Genomic DNA, 16,869 nt, shown 5'->3' with positions numbered 1-16,869 from the left:
GAAAAATCAGTCAGATTATTTTGTCTTTGAACATCAAGCTTATATTCCTGAACAGGATAAGCAGTGTGGAAGTTGGATGGATGGATGGAATTTAAGTAATAACTGAGAAGTTTTATAAAAGTGGAGTCCATAACAATAACTACATATTCTTGGAAATTAATAATTAAATAATTATAATAATCAATTAATAACCATTATTAATACATAAACAAATAGTTATATAGGGAGTGTTTGTGTAAAGGCTTTCACTGCAAAGCCAGCTGGGGAATCAATTAGCCAGTAGCACAAAAGAAGACCTCACAGAATGCTAATGGTAATGTTTGTGGTCTGCAGGGCATCAGGTGTCACCACAGAGCTGTGGTTGGAGTCTCTTTCCCTCTGCAATTTGAGGAGCATCAGAGCTGTAAATCACATTAAACTTTACTCATGCTTTACTCAGCAGGCTGGCAAGCAGTAAAGGGGTCCATGCCCGATAAATTGTCTGCTTGCTGATTTCCAAACCGTTTTTATTGTTTCTGTTATGACCCAAGTTTGCCGAAATCTCACTGATGTGTAAATCTTTCTCGAATAGTCATCTCTCTGGCTTCGGGGGCGTTTCACAGAAGCCACACCCTGTCCCGAAAACCCTGGGCTCCCGTTACCAGCCTGAGCGCTGCGGCAGACATCCAGGCTCCCGCCGGCCGCGTCTGCGACGTGCTGGAACATTCCGCCACAGCGAGTCCTATAATCGATGCGGCTCATTTAGCGCCCCGCCCCCTGGTACTCCCAGCGCTTTTTATTACAGGGGATTACCGGATGGTTAGCAGAGGAAGGAGTCCACTCACATCTGCGGTCGGTCGTCGTCCAACAAGCGCCCCCTAGGGTGCCACTGCGCCGTGGGTGCCGTCGCTTGGCACTGCAGTACGCATCCTCCTCTCTACCTTTTATAGCTTCTGCTCCATTTCCGAAGTCGCTGCCTCGCTGGAATATTCCGGTCCAAAGCCCGATTATGAAGCTCTCAGGGTGCCTGACGGCCAGGCTCAAATGCAATGGTGATCACCTGACCTTCGGCCAAGCGCAGGGGTGCCGGTCCACAGCTCACGCCGAGTGCTGCTGCCCCTTTTGACGTGAGCAGCGAGGATGATGACATCTCCCAGTGAGTCCGGCCCTCTGCAGGCTGTGACCCACTACGGAACCCCTGGAGACATCAGCACGGTGAGAGGATCGCCCCAGGACTCCCTCGTGCCCCCCCCCCATACTGAGCCGCTGAGTGGCGACTGACTGAATAAGCAGCATATCCCTGTGACCTCCCCCCCCCCATTCAGTACCCCCACGGCTCCTAGCCATCGGATGCATTATTATGACGTCACACACCTGTCTCTGTTTCTCTGTCCATCACACACAGATACACACACACACTACCATTGGGATTCTCGTAATATGAGTTCTATGTGTAACTGCATGAATAGTGCATGTATGTGTTGTGGGAATAATCATGTAGGCATTGCGGGGCTATACGTGTTTGCGTGTTGTGGCCGTGGCCTACGTGCTAATAGTATAAGGGATATGTAAGCTGGGGTGTGGCTCCAGAGCTGTGAGTGCAGCAGGAACCCTAACCCTAACCCTAAACCTAACCCCTAACCCCCATGAGCCAGGAAAAGCGAATAGAAGACAGCATGATGGATAGATGGACGGGTGGATGGATGGATGGATGGAGTGTGGGGCCAGATTAAAATGCAGATGGACTGACTGGAACCTGCTCATTCATATCCTTTAACAAGCCGCTCCGCGCAAGCCAGCCCCCCCCCCACCCCTGTTTACTGTATTACATTTACTGCTGACTATTTTCCCTTTTCAGTTTCGATATTAATAACACGACCTTTAAGTGACAAGTGCTGATACAGAGCCGCACTACAGCAATGCACTGCCGAAAAAAATGGGATCTGTGGAGTTTCAGTCCAGGCAGGATCCCCACGGCACGGCAAAGGAGCGAATGAAAACCCAGCGCGGCCGTCACCACCTCAGCGTGACCGGATGATTTTTATATCATTGTAAAATACCACCCTGGTTTGCCAAGCCTGTCTCCTGCCTGATTTCTATGAAGCGAGTGCTGTGGATCCTTACAGGCTGCCTGAACATCAGAGGCGAGGCTGGGGGGGAGGATGGGGATGCTGGACCTCTGGTGTCTGATATACATGGAACCTCTGCATACATTTGGGACTTGGGTCAGTTTGACTGCCTCCTAGTGGTTGGGTAGCAGCACAGCATCCATTTGGCTTTCAGTCAAGCTCAGCTCCCAGTTGCTCTCAAAGTCAAAGTGTCTTTGTCATCTTCAGTAGGGCTACATGATATCACATTGCAGTATAATTGTGATTATATGGTGCATATACACTAATCACCAGGGCTTTAGATGCTGGGCGTAAACATTTGTCCAGACGCCAGCTTTTCAGTATTATACGGACTTGACAAGCAGATTAGTAATATGCCTAAAACATTAATTTTATTGTGACACCCAAAAGTCAGTAATCTGTTTAAATTCTGCAAATCCTTATGTTTATTACATTTCGTTTAGGGGATATGCTGAGTTTATACAGACCAGCGCTCCAGTCTCCACCATGCCTCCATGTGTGTGGAGGTCGCATGTTTGTGTTGTCGTGGCGTTTCCTCCAGTTTTCCCCCCACAGTCCTAAAATGTGCTAAGGTGGATTGTATTGTCCGTAAGTGTACTTGTGTGAGTGAATGGTGTGTGATTGCGCCCTGCGATGGGTTGGCGCCCCATACTGGGTTGTTACCTGCCTGGAGGTTGTTCCCTCTGGGATAGGCTCCAGACCCCCCGCAACTCTAAATAGCGGTTACAGGAAATGGATGGATGGATGGATGGATCATATACTGAAATGAAACATCCATCTCAGTGCAAAGAAACAGCAATATATATATATATAGAGAGAGAGAATGAATAACAAGACATAATAAGACAGAGAAAACATTGAAACATGGACATAGACAAAAGGCGCAGTAAAATGCCTGACTGAAAGATGCAAATGCTCATTAATGAAATGAATAGGAATGTGCAATAATTAATAAGGTAGTTTCTTCACTTGATATTTTAGACGTTCACCAACCCAAAATGTAAGTGTTTCCTCTAAAGGTTTCTGGCCTCATTTATATTCTTAGAGCTAATATTGCTGGTCTGACACCACGTTCCCTTCCAGACTGTCTGGAAGATGACTTCTGAAGGCTCTGTGGAGCAGAAGGCGCGTACGTTTAGCCCAGACTGGTCCTGATGAACTAAACCAGTGTTTCCTAACCCGGTCCTTGGGGACCCTCAGACAGTCCACATTTTTGCTCCCTCCCAGCTTCCGGTAGGGAGCAAAAATGTGGAGTGACTGGTAGGGAGTTGGGAAGGAGCAAAAACTAGGACTGTCCGGGGCTTCCTGAGGAATGGGTTAGGAAACACTGATCTAAATCCACCAACATCAGATCGACAAGTGGAAGCCCTGACACAGTCAGGCATTTTGTTGTCATGGGGGGGGGGACGACGACTGCCAATTCCTGAACTACCTATTATCATGGCAGAGCTTTGTGTTACATGCCCGTGTGTGCGGGTTCTGCTGTCATGATGGGGGCTGACATCCCTCACCTGAAATCAATGCCTATGATTCTGTTTTCGCATTTGAACTGTGTCGATGGAATAGCTTAAGCCACAGGACAGAGAAACATGGCAAGAATAACGATCCTTTCAGTATAAAAACAGACAAACAAGGACATCCGTGTTTAGATTCCGTCAGCCCCCCCCCCCCCCCTTGCCTTCAGCAGTAAAATATCAATTTATCATTTCTCCATATTATTATTATTGTTATTATTATAGATTTCAACTGCTCAGGCATATTTCATGTTCACAGGAAATTCATCTGCTCACTGTACAGCACACACTATTTACTTCAGAGCCGTTACTATGGAATTCCATGAAATGCTTTATCTGACATTTTTGTTAACTTTTTATTAAGATCTATTACTTATTGCTATTGACCATTAATGTCTAAATGTCATTTATTTATCGTCTAAATGTGTGGGTTGTGTTACTGTAAACCAGCAATTTTCTTCAAGACTAATAAAGTATCTATCTATCTATTATTATTATTATTATTATTATTCTTAATAATAATAATAATAATAATAACAACAACAACAACGATAGTTATGCTAAGTTAGAGACATAATATTTTACGGAACTGTGTAACACTGCATTGCTGATCAGTCCTCAGGCTGCGTGGCTTCTCGAGACCCCACTCGACAAACTGAGTCTCTCACACGTTCCTCAGACGCCCATCTGCCATAACTGCTTACCCAGCACAGGGCACTGCGAGCCTGGAGCCCGGCCCAGGAAGCACTGGGCACAAGGCGGGCGGCTCCTGATGGGATTGCCGGGCACACAGTGCTCAGTACCGCATTACAGTATGTTTTTGGACTGGGGGGGAGCGAGACTGAAGCGAGACTGAAGCGCCTGGAGGAAATCCTCACAAACTCCGCACACGTAGAGCCGGAGATGGGATTCAGAAGCGTGACCCTGGAAGCATGAGGTCGCGAGGCGACCCATAGAGCCACGGCTATTCTCAAAGAGGCAAAGCCCTTTAATTACGAAGGCTTTAGCTAAATGAATCGTTAAAACAAAAACACAGTGAGTCAGAGCGACTATCACGGGCTCTCCTGATTCCTCCCAAAAGCGGAGAGCCGTGAGTCCGGCCGACCCGGACTTTACGGATCACCCAGCTCCCTCGCCGCAGTCAGGGGCTTTGTTGAGAGCCTGGGGGCGCTACACAACCACATGTCCCTGGACACAACAGCACAGACCAAAAGGTGTGCATAAACAGGGGCTAGAAAGAGCTGCACATTGCCAGGGCAGCACGCCATGAACTTTGGACACCTCGGCAGTAATCTAGCGCTCCATAACTAGATAAACGGAAACCGGAGGGGGGGGAGGGCTGAACACACATCTTGTAAAATCATTTCACTGATACTGAAGGTGGCTCACATTCCAGATGACTCTTCCTAATTACAGATAGCGCCACGTACAGGAAACACTTTTTTTTGCTTTTATTCAAAGTGACGTACTTTGGAAAAAGCAGAATTGGACAGTTACTGCTAAAGCGTGGTGGTGGTGTGGCAGCCATATACAGAAAGGACATAAAAGCAGCACCCATTTCCTTCCCTATTACAAATTCATTTGAACACCTTGCCTTCAAATTGTCCGGTCCAACCCCTTTGACTATTGCACTTATCTATCGCCCGCCCAAACTCAACCCCTCATTCTTCACTGACTTCTCCGCTTTTCTGACCCAGCTTTGTGCCTCGTCGCCATCCGTTCTCCTCCTTGGTGATTTCAACTGTCATGTTGATGATACAAACTGCAAATCTGCCATGGAATCCCTGGAATTACTTCAATGCTTCAACTTCATTCAGCATGTAAATTTCCCCACTCACAGTCATCACCATATACTGGACCTGGTCTGCACCACTGGACTCACTCTTCACCAACTCTCAAGCAATCAATCTTCATATTTCAGATCACCTGGCAGTCATCATGGGCATTACTATCCCCTCTCCACCCTCAAAACCAAGTCGCTCCATAACTTTCAGAAATCTCAGATCAATGTCATCATCTACTTTCTCGAATCTATTAACCAGCACTCTGCAATCCTCTCCTCCCCCCTGTCTGACAGTCCACATGATCTGGTTAAATGACACACTCTCCTCCTGCCTTGACCAACTTGCACCTGCCAGGACAAAAAATGTCAGTTTCACCCATTCAGCTCCCTGGTACACTCCTGAACTACACAAAATGAAATCCCATAAGCGCCGACTTGAAAGACTATTCAAAAAAAGTGGATTGACAGTTCATTAACAAACATACGAGGACTATCTCCAACAGTATAAGGAATCCCTCACTGCTGCACGATCTAATTACTACTCACAACTTATACATTCTGGATCCAACAACCCCAAGGCGCTCTTTTCCACCATAAACAAACTATTCAAACCAAATACTGGCATGTCCAACTTACTCTCCACTGACAAATGCTCGGACTTATTGACATTTCTTCAACAAAAAATAGAAACCATCTACGTCAGCCTGGCCTCACTGCTAGCGTTCCACACCTCCTCTTCCCCTCTTTCCCTACCTCCTATCACTTCTCAGCCGTTGTCCCAGTTCTCACCTGTATCCCTTACAGAACTCACTAAAATCATCTCCAGCGCCAAAACCACTACTTGCATCCTTGACCCTGTTCCGTCCTACCTTATCAAAGATTGCCTTCCAGCTATTGCTCCACTCATTTTATCTATCACTAACTCCTCCCTCAGTTCCGGTTCTGTCCCCTGTTCACTTAAACTTGCCGCTGTCACACTAATCCTCAAAAAACCTGGTCTCAATCCCGACATCATGGCAAACTTCCGGCCCATTTCCAATCTCCCATTTTTGTCTAAAATCCTGGAGCACGCTGTCGCAGCTCAAATAAAAACCCACCTAAACTCCAACAACCTGTTTGAAACATTTCAGTCAGGATTTCGGTCTTATCACAGCACAGAAACGGCCATTCTCAAAATCACCAACAACATTCTCCTCTCTTCTGATACCGGACATCTCAGCATTCTCATTCTTCTTGACCTCACTGCAGCCTTTGACACTATTAACGACAACATCCTCCTCTCCCGCCTAGAATCGTCTCTCAATATCACTGGCCCTGCTCTTTCCTGGCTAAAATCTTACCTTCTCAACAGACAACAGTTTATCCATTTCAGCAACTGCTCCTCCCCTTCTTGCTGCCTTGTCCCAGGGCGTTCCCCAAGGCTCTGTGCTGGGGCCTCTTCTTTTTATCATTTACATCCTTCGTCTTGGAAACATCATTCGTCGCCACAATCTCGGCTTCCATTGTTATGCAGATGATGTTCAGATTTACATCACCACAAAATCTGTTACCCCCCAAACCCACTCTACTCTCACCAACTGTCTTACAGAGATCAAAGCCTGGATGCAAGTCAACTTTCTTCAACTGAACTATAACAAGTCTGACATGATAATCATTGGACCCAAATCCCTCACTGAGCTCACACAAAACTTCCAACTCTCTCTTGATCACTCCAACCTGACCCCATCCCCTCATGTCCAGAAACTCTGAGTCACTTTTGACAGCAACTTGTCCTTTGTAACCCACATTAACAACATCACCAAATCTGCTTTTTTTCATTTAAAAAACATAGCTTGCCTCTGCCCATCACTTTCCTTCTCTGCTGCTGAAACCTTAATTCATGTCTTCATCACATCCCGCTTCGACTACTGCAACAGCATCCCTTATGGCTTACCCTCCAAACTGCTTAATAAACTACAATACATTCAAAATTCTGCAGCACGGCTTCTCACACACTCCCGATTGTGAGATCATATCACTCCTGTCCTCCAAAACCTCCACTGGCTTCCTATTACCCATCGCATACAGTTCAAAATTCTTCTCCTCACCTTCAAAGCTCTCCATAACCAGGCCCCCTCCTACCTTTCCCACCACCACACTCCTTCTCGTAACCTTTGCCCCGCTGATGCCAGCCTTCTACATCCTCCTGTCAGGACAAAGCACCGAACCTGGGGTGACCGAGCCTTCTCTGTAGCCACCCCTTCCCTCTGGAACTCTCTACCACAACTCATCAGACAATGTACAGACCTGGCAACTTTCAAGTCTCTTCTCAAAACCCATCTCTTGAAATCTGCTTAAAACTTCTAAAAACTGCTCTCTGACCCACATGCATGTGTTCATCTGGTTCATTTATCTGTTCTTATTTGTGCTGCCTTCCTATGTAAGTTTTCAATACATTTTGTTTTAAACTTTCTGATTTTATGTAAGCGTTTTTAATGTATATTCTAACTTTATTGTATCTCCAATTTCTATGTAAAGCGTCTTTGAGTAAATTGAAAAGCGCTCTATAAATAAAATGTAGTATTAGTTACTGGCTAAGAGATGTTACGGGCACGAGGCATCTCTCTGCCAAACGTGAGATTTGAACCAGCAACCTTCTGATCACAGGAACAGTTCTAACCCAGTGAGCCACACATCAGCCCCTTCTCTCTCCTTGTTCTGTGCCTTTTAAACGAGTCCCCATCCATGTAGTCTTGCTGTGGATAATTCCTCTTGCGATTGCAATTAGAGATCACTCTTCATTAATGCAGACATTACAGCTGATTGTGGGCTTATTGGATGCTCCTTTGGCCCAGCGGTGCCTTCGTCTGCTAATTAAGTGTCACAGTCACATTAGAAGAACTTTACTGTGTGTGTGTGTGTGTCTGACAGGATTTGGCTAGAAATGTGCCTTGCGAGGATCCTCCTCTCCGATCACCTCCACCGTCCTCCGTACAGCTTTTATGTTTCATGTCGACCGGGCTCAGCGTCACAACGGGAGAAATGTGAGGGTCACAATGCGTGGACACTGTTGTCAGGGAGACAAGAAACTCACAAGTGGGGATCCAGTCATGGTGTCTATTACCAAGAGCCAATTTGCAATCCGAAATCAGAGCTGAGGGTAGTGTGACCATGTCAGGAGGGATACTATGAACTACTTCAGGTTTTACAAACTTTAAAACTCAAAGGCCCCCATGCTTGGCTAAATTGTTTGGTTTGTCTTGTGCTTTTACTGGTTTGTTTCCTTGATTGAAAGACTCATCCAGCTGTTTCACATTGACATTAGTAACACATGCATGATTATAGGAGACTGACCAATCGGCATACAGCAAGAACTCAATGCAGGTCTTTTTAATTGAAATGGTAATTTACAAATCCTGTCCTTGGTCATAGTGTCATAGATTAGATGGTCAGCCTAGTTGAGGGTCAAACAGAGGTAAGTGAGGACAATGCAGAATCATGAAATCAATTGAAAGCAAGGGAATCTAGAAACAAATTAAGCGCTTAAAGCGGAACTCTAAGGAGGACGAGACTTTGCGCTGCACCGTTTTAAGTACATACAGTACATACCACTATATTAACCTGTCACCAATAAGGAATCGTCCAATTAGTATTCTGGCAAGAGCGGTTCCTGGTGAGACTTTGGGGATGTTGTTGGGTCCAGAAAACTGTGCAAGTGGAGTGTGGCAAGTGAGGCACAGTATTCCACTCAGCACAACATCAACCGTAAGAGACATCCAGACCAAATTAAACATTCAGGGACCATTAAAAGAAAACACTCCTGAGATATTAATGGATACATTTTGAAGGTTCTTTTAAGGGCAAATATCGAGTTGAGTAGGCACCAGCCCACAGCACAGCCTGGTGATAATATGCATATTATCTCCGTTGTTGCTGATGACCTGTGACCTGTGTTGACGAGCTGGAAGAAAGCAGCAGTTTCACAGGGGCACTTCAATGGAGCAGCACTTCTGTAACTTATGTGTGGTTCTTGTTTTTGCATTTTTTGGCTGTTATGAATTATTGCATCTGCACATACATTCATTACTGTAATTGCCTTCCATTTGTGCTTGTAGTGATTATGTTCTCAATTATTAACAAGGCACAGCATGCAGTTTTTAAGTGTTAAATCATACATCCTTCATCATTAACAAGACTTCACGGTCTTCCTGAACACAGAAACTACACTTGATGTAACTGCTCCTGGAATGAGCTCCCATTAAGCCACACATTGTGTGCTTACTGAAGTCTTGCTCTGTTGTCACTACTGCAAAGGGAAGATAGAAGGTCACATGATCATGGTCCAGCCTATCCAGACACACTGCTGTGACTAGACACTATGGTCAGGTGACATGGGGCAGAAAAGTGCCAGGGATGACATGAAATGTAAACATTTTCTATTTGATGGAGTTTGGCTGCAGGCTGTCAAAACACTGGCAAATGCAAATTTGCTTCCTGCTGAAAAAACAGAATAGACCAGTATAGTTGGTTACCAGCATGACCAGTATAATGCATGCTGGTTATACAGTACCAGCATATGTTGTGTTTTGGTACTGGTGGACCAGCATCATTAATGAAATATTGCTGGTGGACCAGCTTCATGTGCAGGCAGACCAGCACAGCTATGCTATTCCAGCAGCTACACTATCACCAAATGAACACTAACCAGCATAGACCAGTATGGAAACCAGTCATGTTATTTTTTCAGTAGGACTGTAATTTCATATTAACAGGGGAAGCATTTTAAAAACAATGAAAACTATTATGCTGCTGTGAAAAGGCCTGAATAGGCAGTAATATTTATCTGCAGTCATGTAACAGAGACGCAAGTATCCCATCCCAGCCGCACTAATCAAAAAGCTCACACTGTGCCTGATCAATTACACCTACTGGCCCTTTCTACCGGAGCGGCTGATTGGAGGATGCAGAACTGTGATGTCCTCCATGTTTACAAGCAGCCAGGCTGCAGGCAAGACCCCTGCCTTTGATCATGGCACCCGAGCGATCGTGTCCCTTCCCAGTCACGGCCTCACTGTGGCCAGGGCACCCAGTTCAAAGAAGAGGAAACATCAGAAGTCTGCCTTCAAAAACCTGCCCCCTCCCACCCCAAGCTGCCTGTGCTCTATGGCTCACCTTCCTGTAGCAGCCTCATTCGTGCTTTTCTTGCCATTTGTCCCAAACTGCCAGTTATTCTTTGATTAATACACATTTTTAAAAAATCCAACTATTCTGAATATCTGCACAGAAAGTAAACAGCGCCCCTCAGTCTTTGTCTGAATAATGGCATCACTCTTTTATTTGTTCAGTTATAAATGTTTTTTTTTTTTAATTATTATGCTTTGCTGGAGATATTACACCAGTTTTGAAACTAAACAGCCAAATATCATTTTGTAGTAGTAGATTTTGAAGAGAATCATTCTGGGGTCTAGACATGAGGTCATTATATGGGCTCAAAAACAGAGACCACTCAAAAACCCCAAACTACCGTTTCTACCATCTGGTTCACACTTTACCACGTCATTGAGCTCTGAAATACCGTGTGTACTGGTACAAAAGCTCATTTAACTTAGCTATTTTCGCCAGGGCCAGGGTCTGTGCCATGGGGAGGCAGCAGATGATGATCTGTTGGAATGACAGCTCATCCAATCTGGGTTTTCCAGATGCAAAAATCCAGTTAACTTACAAACTGCCTCTTGCTAGTTCTGCTGCCTCATTCACACAAAGCCTTGATCCAGTAATCACATCAGACCACTTAGAAGCCAACAATAATCTCGGCACGACTCGTGCCTGCAACGTGACCAAACAGGCTGCAAGTGACGGCCGTTCCCAAAGAACCTCTTCCCATTTCCCTAAGTGCCTAATTTCCCTCCTTTTAAGGTGCTCAGCTCCCTGATTACCCCTGATTTGCATGGCAAGCAGCACACAATAACAATATATATAAAAAATTTAAAAAAAAACACTGACGACGTAGTTTTGTTTCTGCATGGAGGACGTTCCTCTGGGTGTTGTTGTTCATAATTACCTGTCATTCCCAAGACGCCAGCCAGAGGACCCCATGTTAAAGCTGACACCATGTGCACAGCGTGCCAGCTCAAAGCTGAGACTCAGTCATGTGTCCCTGGTGCAAAGGGAGACCCAGCTTCAGCCGAGAGGTCCAGAGATGGAGATAGATGTGGACGTTGCCACTGGAAAGGAGTATGGCTCTGGGGCACTGGCAGCACTTAGAGCACTTTAAGGACTACATAGCTGAAATATTAATGAGACTGATCCATTAGGGTAATGCGTCCAGTCCCTAGAAACCTTGGCTTTTGCACTCAGGCCACCTGAAGACCATGTCTACACTCCAGGATCTCCTAACCCTTTCCGGCACAACTGGTAATTAATCAAATGCACTATTACATCTTTAGCGCGGGAGCAAAATAAATAATGTAATCATGATGCTTTATTATTCTACGGAGTGGGTGGGGCCAAAGCTGACGATCCTGTGCTGCTGATCCTCCCCCGACGCTCATCACAGGGAACACGCATGAATATGGGTCTCAGTGGACAGCATCGCTCATGTCTCAAAGGAGAGCAAGATGGGATACGTGAAAAGTAAAGGATTCCAATGTATCCGTACCTCTCCGTCATTTCATTTCAGAAGCAGAACTAATATGGATAAGCGGAGATCACTATTAACCAACTGAAATGGTTAGCGGGGAGCTCAGAGGGTTGGTGGCTCATGTGAATAAACTGGTTAGTGGGTAAAACACAGGGTTAGTGGTTTTGTTCAAACCACTCAACCGCTCTAGGAGTTTCTTCCTGTTGAGAGCTTAGTTAGCACATTGCTAAACGTTTCAAGCAATGGCTTCAGACTACCATGGGAAAAAAAACACTGTAGGACAGAAAGCCATGCGCCGACTGCTACTCCCAGTGGAGGTTTTATTTATCAGCGGTCACAAATGCTGCTTCTCTGAAATAATTACCATCCATTTACATGCTAGAGCAGATCACTCTCAATCAGTCATCCCTCGCCAGTCTCTCATGCGGCATCATGTTGTTTTGTTACATACTTCCGTTGCCGGGAACAGATTGGTGGAAGGCTGGCACTGGGCTCAGATAAATGACAGCATGTGACCCGAGTCGGCCAATGAACAATGGGAGCACCCTGCAATTACCGGCCCAGCTCTCGTCACCAAATGAGAAAGCTGAACCCGCAGCGTCAACGCTTCCTTAGATATTTATGCGCTTTTCAGAATGATTTGGGGAGGGAAAAAAAAAAATGAAGAGAAGTGAGGAAACAGACTCTGGAAGCTGCTTCCTCCCAGTGAGACACAGAGAGAGCATGCTTGCACAAAAGCAGGCCTGGAAGAAGGCCTGACAGATGCTCCCTTAGTACAGCCTTAACTGAGAGAGGTACTGCAACTATTCTTAGCAGTTTTATGATCCTGCTGGGAATAAAGCACAAACTCAGGAAACAAACTGGTTGTTTCATGCAGCTCCTCCTACTTATTTGACCTCCGATTTATGTATAATGTTGACATTGAGCAGGGAAATGCTACAACGCCGTCAGCTAAAGGATGACCGGACTTGGTATGGCGAAAGGCACCCTTCTCCATTTTCCTCTTTTCTGGGAAGCTGCCTTTGTCCTTGGTGTCCCTGCTTGCCTCAGGATATCATGACATCCTGGCAGTTCTAAGTGGGACAGGTCTCTCCAGCCTAAAGCTTGGACCTGCTTCGTCCTGCTTTGCCGGCTTCTCTGACTGGAAACAAATGCAGGTTGAGCTGGACTCTGCAAGCAAATCGCCAGGCTCTCCTTTGGTTCCCCCCTGTGATCACACACCATCGGTGCCCTTGCCTTCAGTGCTACATGGCTTGTGGTACACACCCACACTGGCCTTAGTGTGTCTATATCAGTATAGCGAAGGTCTCAGTGTCACAGAGAAACTGTGAATTATTCTTCATTTTCTACTCCTCCTCCACCCACCACTCTGGCTGTTGATCAGCACATATAATTACACACTATACAACCCCTATCTAATCCATCATTCCCCTCCTTCAACCCTATCACAAACCATCTCGGAGCTTCTCACCGACAGCCTTCTTCATTCTTTCTAGTCTGGCTTCAGAGCTGGAATGAGGCTTCCTTCCTGGCAATGGTGGATGCCCTGAGAGCTGCAAGATCTGCAGGTCCATCATCTGTCCTGATCTTGCTAAACCTACAGTATGTGATGTACAGTATAATGAACCACCAGATCCTCCTGGCTGCCTCTCCAACTTGGCATTGTGGGGACTTCTCTTTGACACTTTACCTATCAGGCAGATCATTCCAAGTGTCTCTGGATGCAGAGGAGCCAGAGTCCCATCAGGTAACAAGTAGTGTCCCCCAAGGCTCAGTCCTTGGTCCCCTTCTCTTCTCTCTGTACATCACATCTTTAGGTCCAGGCTTCTAGTCACATGGCTTCTCCTGCCACTACTATGCCAAAGACATCCAGGCGTACCTGACCTTCCCTCCTGATGATACCAGTCTCTACTCGGATTAGTCCATGCCTTGCCAACATTGCAGCCTGGATGAGGGATCTTGTCAGCTGAATGTCTCTAAAACTGAGCTTCTTGTTTTCCCTGCCAGCCCAACCTGTGATGTCACTGTACACCAGGCTTAGATTGCCTCCATCAAGGTCTGCCAGGACCTTAGAGTAATGATAAATGACCAGCCATCCTTTGCTTTGAGAGATCGCCTGGTCTTGCAGATTCACCCTATATAACCCAGAAAGATCAAGCCTTATTCCTTAGGGTATGCAGCCAAGAACTTCACAACTCATAACTAAACTAACTTGCTGACAAGGCTATCACACTATGCTGTTGAACCGGGGCAAATGATTCAAAATCGCATCTGGCATATAATCATCCAAAATGCTCTCATGCAATACTCCTTGTTTCTCTACTGTTGTGAATTGATGTTTCTGATATTTGCATTTAATCCTTATGATTTGTGTTTCTGTTAAAAGAGATGTTTGAGTTATCTAAAAGTGTGCTTTAATGTATTTGTTAATGATATAGTTGTACGGTAATTACATTTTCGCATTCACCACATTACCCATAATCCTGTGTGGGTTTGCTGATGTAACGGGATGGGGGAATAGAGGAAAAAAGAAGCAAGAAGGATGGAGGTGTTGCCATCCAGCTGACATTTACTCGAGTGTAAGTCTATGTTTGAGACGAAGTAAAGAGATTTGAAAGGTCAGTTCCGTTTCTGTCTTGTGACTCAGAAAACTACCACAACATCTTCTTTAGCTCACAATAGGTTCTCATATCAGGAATTTGTATGTGTGGGGTAGCTCTACCACTATTGCTAACTTGTATCCATCAATCAGCAAACAATAGAAGCTCAGGAAGCTGAATGTACTGTATGCCTAGTGTGCTCCTTGATGGCTGGGTGTTTCTATTGTAATCTACCTTACTTTTGTCACTTTGGACAAAAGCTTCTGCTAAGTAAAACAAAGCTGAACGATACTTTATGGGACACTCATCGGCAGAGTTCCTCGATGCTGCTTAATCAGCAATGACACCCACAAACACCTGTAGCTGCTATCTTCAGAAATAGCCAGAATGTTCTAAAACCATTCAATAGGTTCATCCGTACTTCAGAAAAAGCTACATGCTCACTGCAGAGTTATTGTGGTAACTGGGGCATGGATAGGCAAGTCGAATTGTTATGAAGGTACCTGAATGTAAACACATTCAGCAAAATGGGATTTCGGTCTTTCTTTCTTTTACTGGATAATTGATACCATTAAAGACTAAAAACATTTTCTTCTCGTTCCCAGTGGGGGATTACTGTGCATCAGTCACCAGCTGGCTCAGCCCGGCTTGGTGCTCGTTTGTTATGGTTAAAGCAGCCTGTGATTGGCAGAGCACGGTACCCCTACCTCCCCCCCATTGTATCTTCATCAGCACCAGCACCTCGCTGTACTAGGCCCCCCGCAGGCAGCTGCTGTCACACACAAACAAACTGACATCTTGATCTCAAGAAACAGAAGTATGAAGAGCTCAGACCACCCGACCTACAGCCTCCGTGACCTTCAAGGCACCATCTGTCAGCTTTAACAGAAAGAGACACTCGCTTTACCGGAGTAAAAGCATGGCATCAAGCTCCTGGATCCACATCATTCACTACTAAGCTTCCAGCAGATGCTTAAATGTATGTTTTTGGTCATAGGAGACCAAACTGTGTACTGCAAACTCAACTGTCGCTCACTGAGTGCGAGCAGGTTGCACCTACTCTTCCTCTCGTTTCCCGAACACGTAGCAGGTAGTCACTGCTCCTCACGATGAAGGAAGCCCTTCCCCAGGAAGGCGGCGTCCTTCTCCAGGTTGCCTTTAACATGCTAAAGAGCTCATTTGACATTTGCTGTTGAAATTCCCAGGAAGCACGGGGAAAATCACACTCAGTGTGACGTGGTCCGAGAGGAATCTTAAATGTCAAGTGTCTCATATGGACAAGTGCTGATACTTCTGTGTGATAAAGCACTTCATCATTCAGCTAGGGGCACACACAGGCATGCTTACAATCACAGCATCTGAACATGCACACATACCCTAACACATAGGGACACCCCAGTGGTCACGTGCCAGCCCAAACATGAACACACACACACACATACTGTATTAGATATATAGGTCTTTGTGGGGACTCCCCATTAAGTTCTATCGGTAAAACCCTAATACCAACAATGACAAACTTAACCCCTACCCAGCCCAAATCTTAACCACAAGTAACCAAACAAAACATAAGACTTTATGAAAAATTTTCATGAAATTGATGTTGTAGGGACCAAAAAGGTGGTCCCTACAACATCTAAATACCAGGTTTTTATTACATTGTGGGGACATTGGGGCTATATTCTATTTATTTTTATGTAATACCTTTCACAACAGTGTTGCCCCAAGGTGCACGCGCACGCACACACACACACACACACACACACACACACACACACACACACACACAGGCTTCAGAGTATAAGAAAATAATTTATTGAATGAACTGGATGGGGGGAGGGGCTCATGGGAATCTCAGGGTAAAGCAGAGCCACTAATGCACAGTGTTTGGAGGGTCAGCACAAGTGAATTAAGATACCTTCAGAGGACCAAAAATAACACCAGCCTTCAAGGAGCCTGAAGCTGCCCTAGGGACAGGACAGTAACCGGACTCGGACATTCCCCCAGACCCGACCAGTCCATTCACGTTACCACCCATGTGAAATTTGGAGATGCCAGTTAGTGAACTGTAGGTGTTTGGACTGCAGGAGGGAAGTGGAGCACATGGAGGAATCCCACACGACATGGGGAGAACATGCAAACTGTGCACACGGAGAGCAGAGGCAGCATCGAAGCACCCTACCCTGGGGGGTGTGAGGCTACAGTGCTGCTCCAGATGCGGTCAAGAGATACAACTGCAGATGCT

The sequence above is a fragment of the Paramormyrops kingsleyae genome, chromosome 10 (assembly GCF_048594095.1).
Source record: "Paramormyrops kingsleyae isolate MSU_618 chromosome 10, PKINGS_0.4, whole genome shotgun sequence".
NCBI classification, from domain to species: domain Eukaryota; kingdom Metazoa; phylum Chordata; class Actinopteri; order Osteoglossiformes; family Mormyridae; genus Paramormyrops; species Paramormyrops kingsleyae.
Note: the sequence above shows the minus strand (reverse complement) of the source record.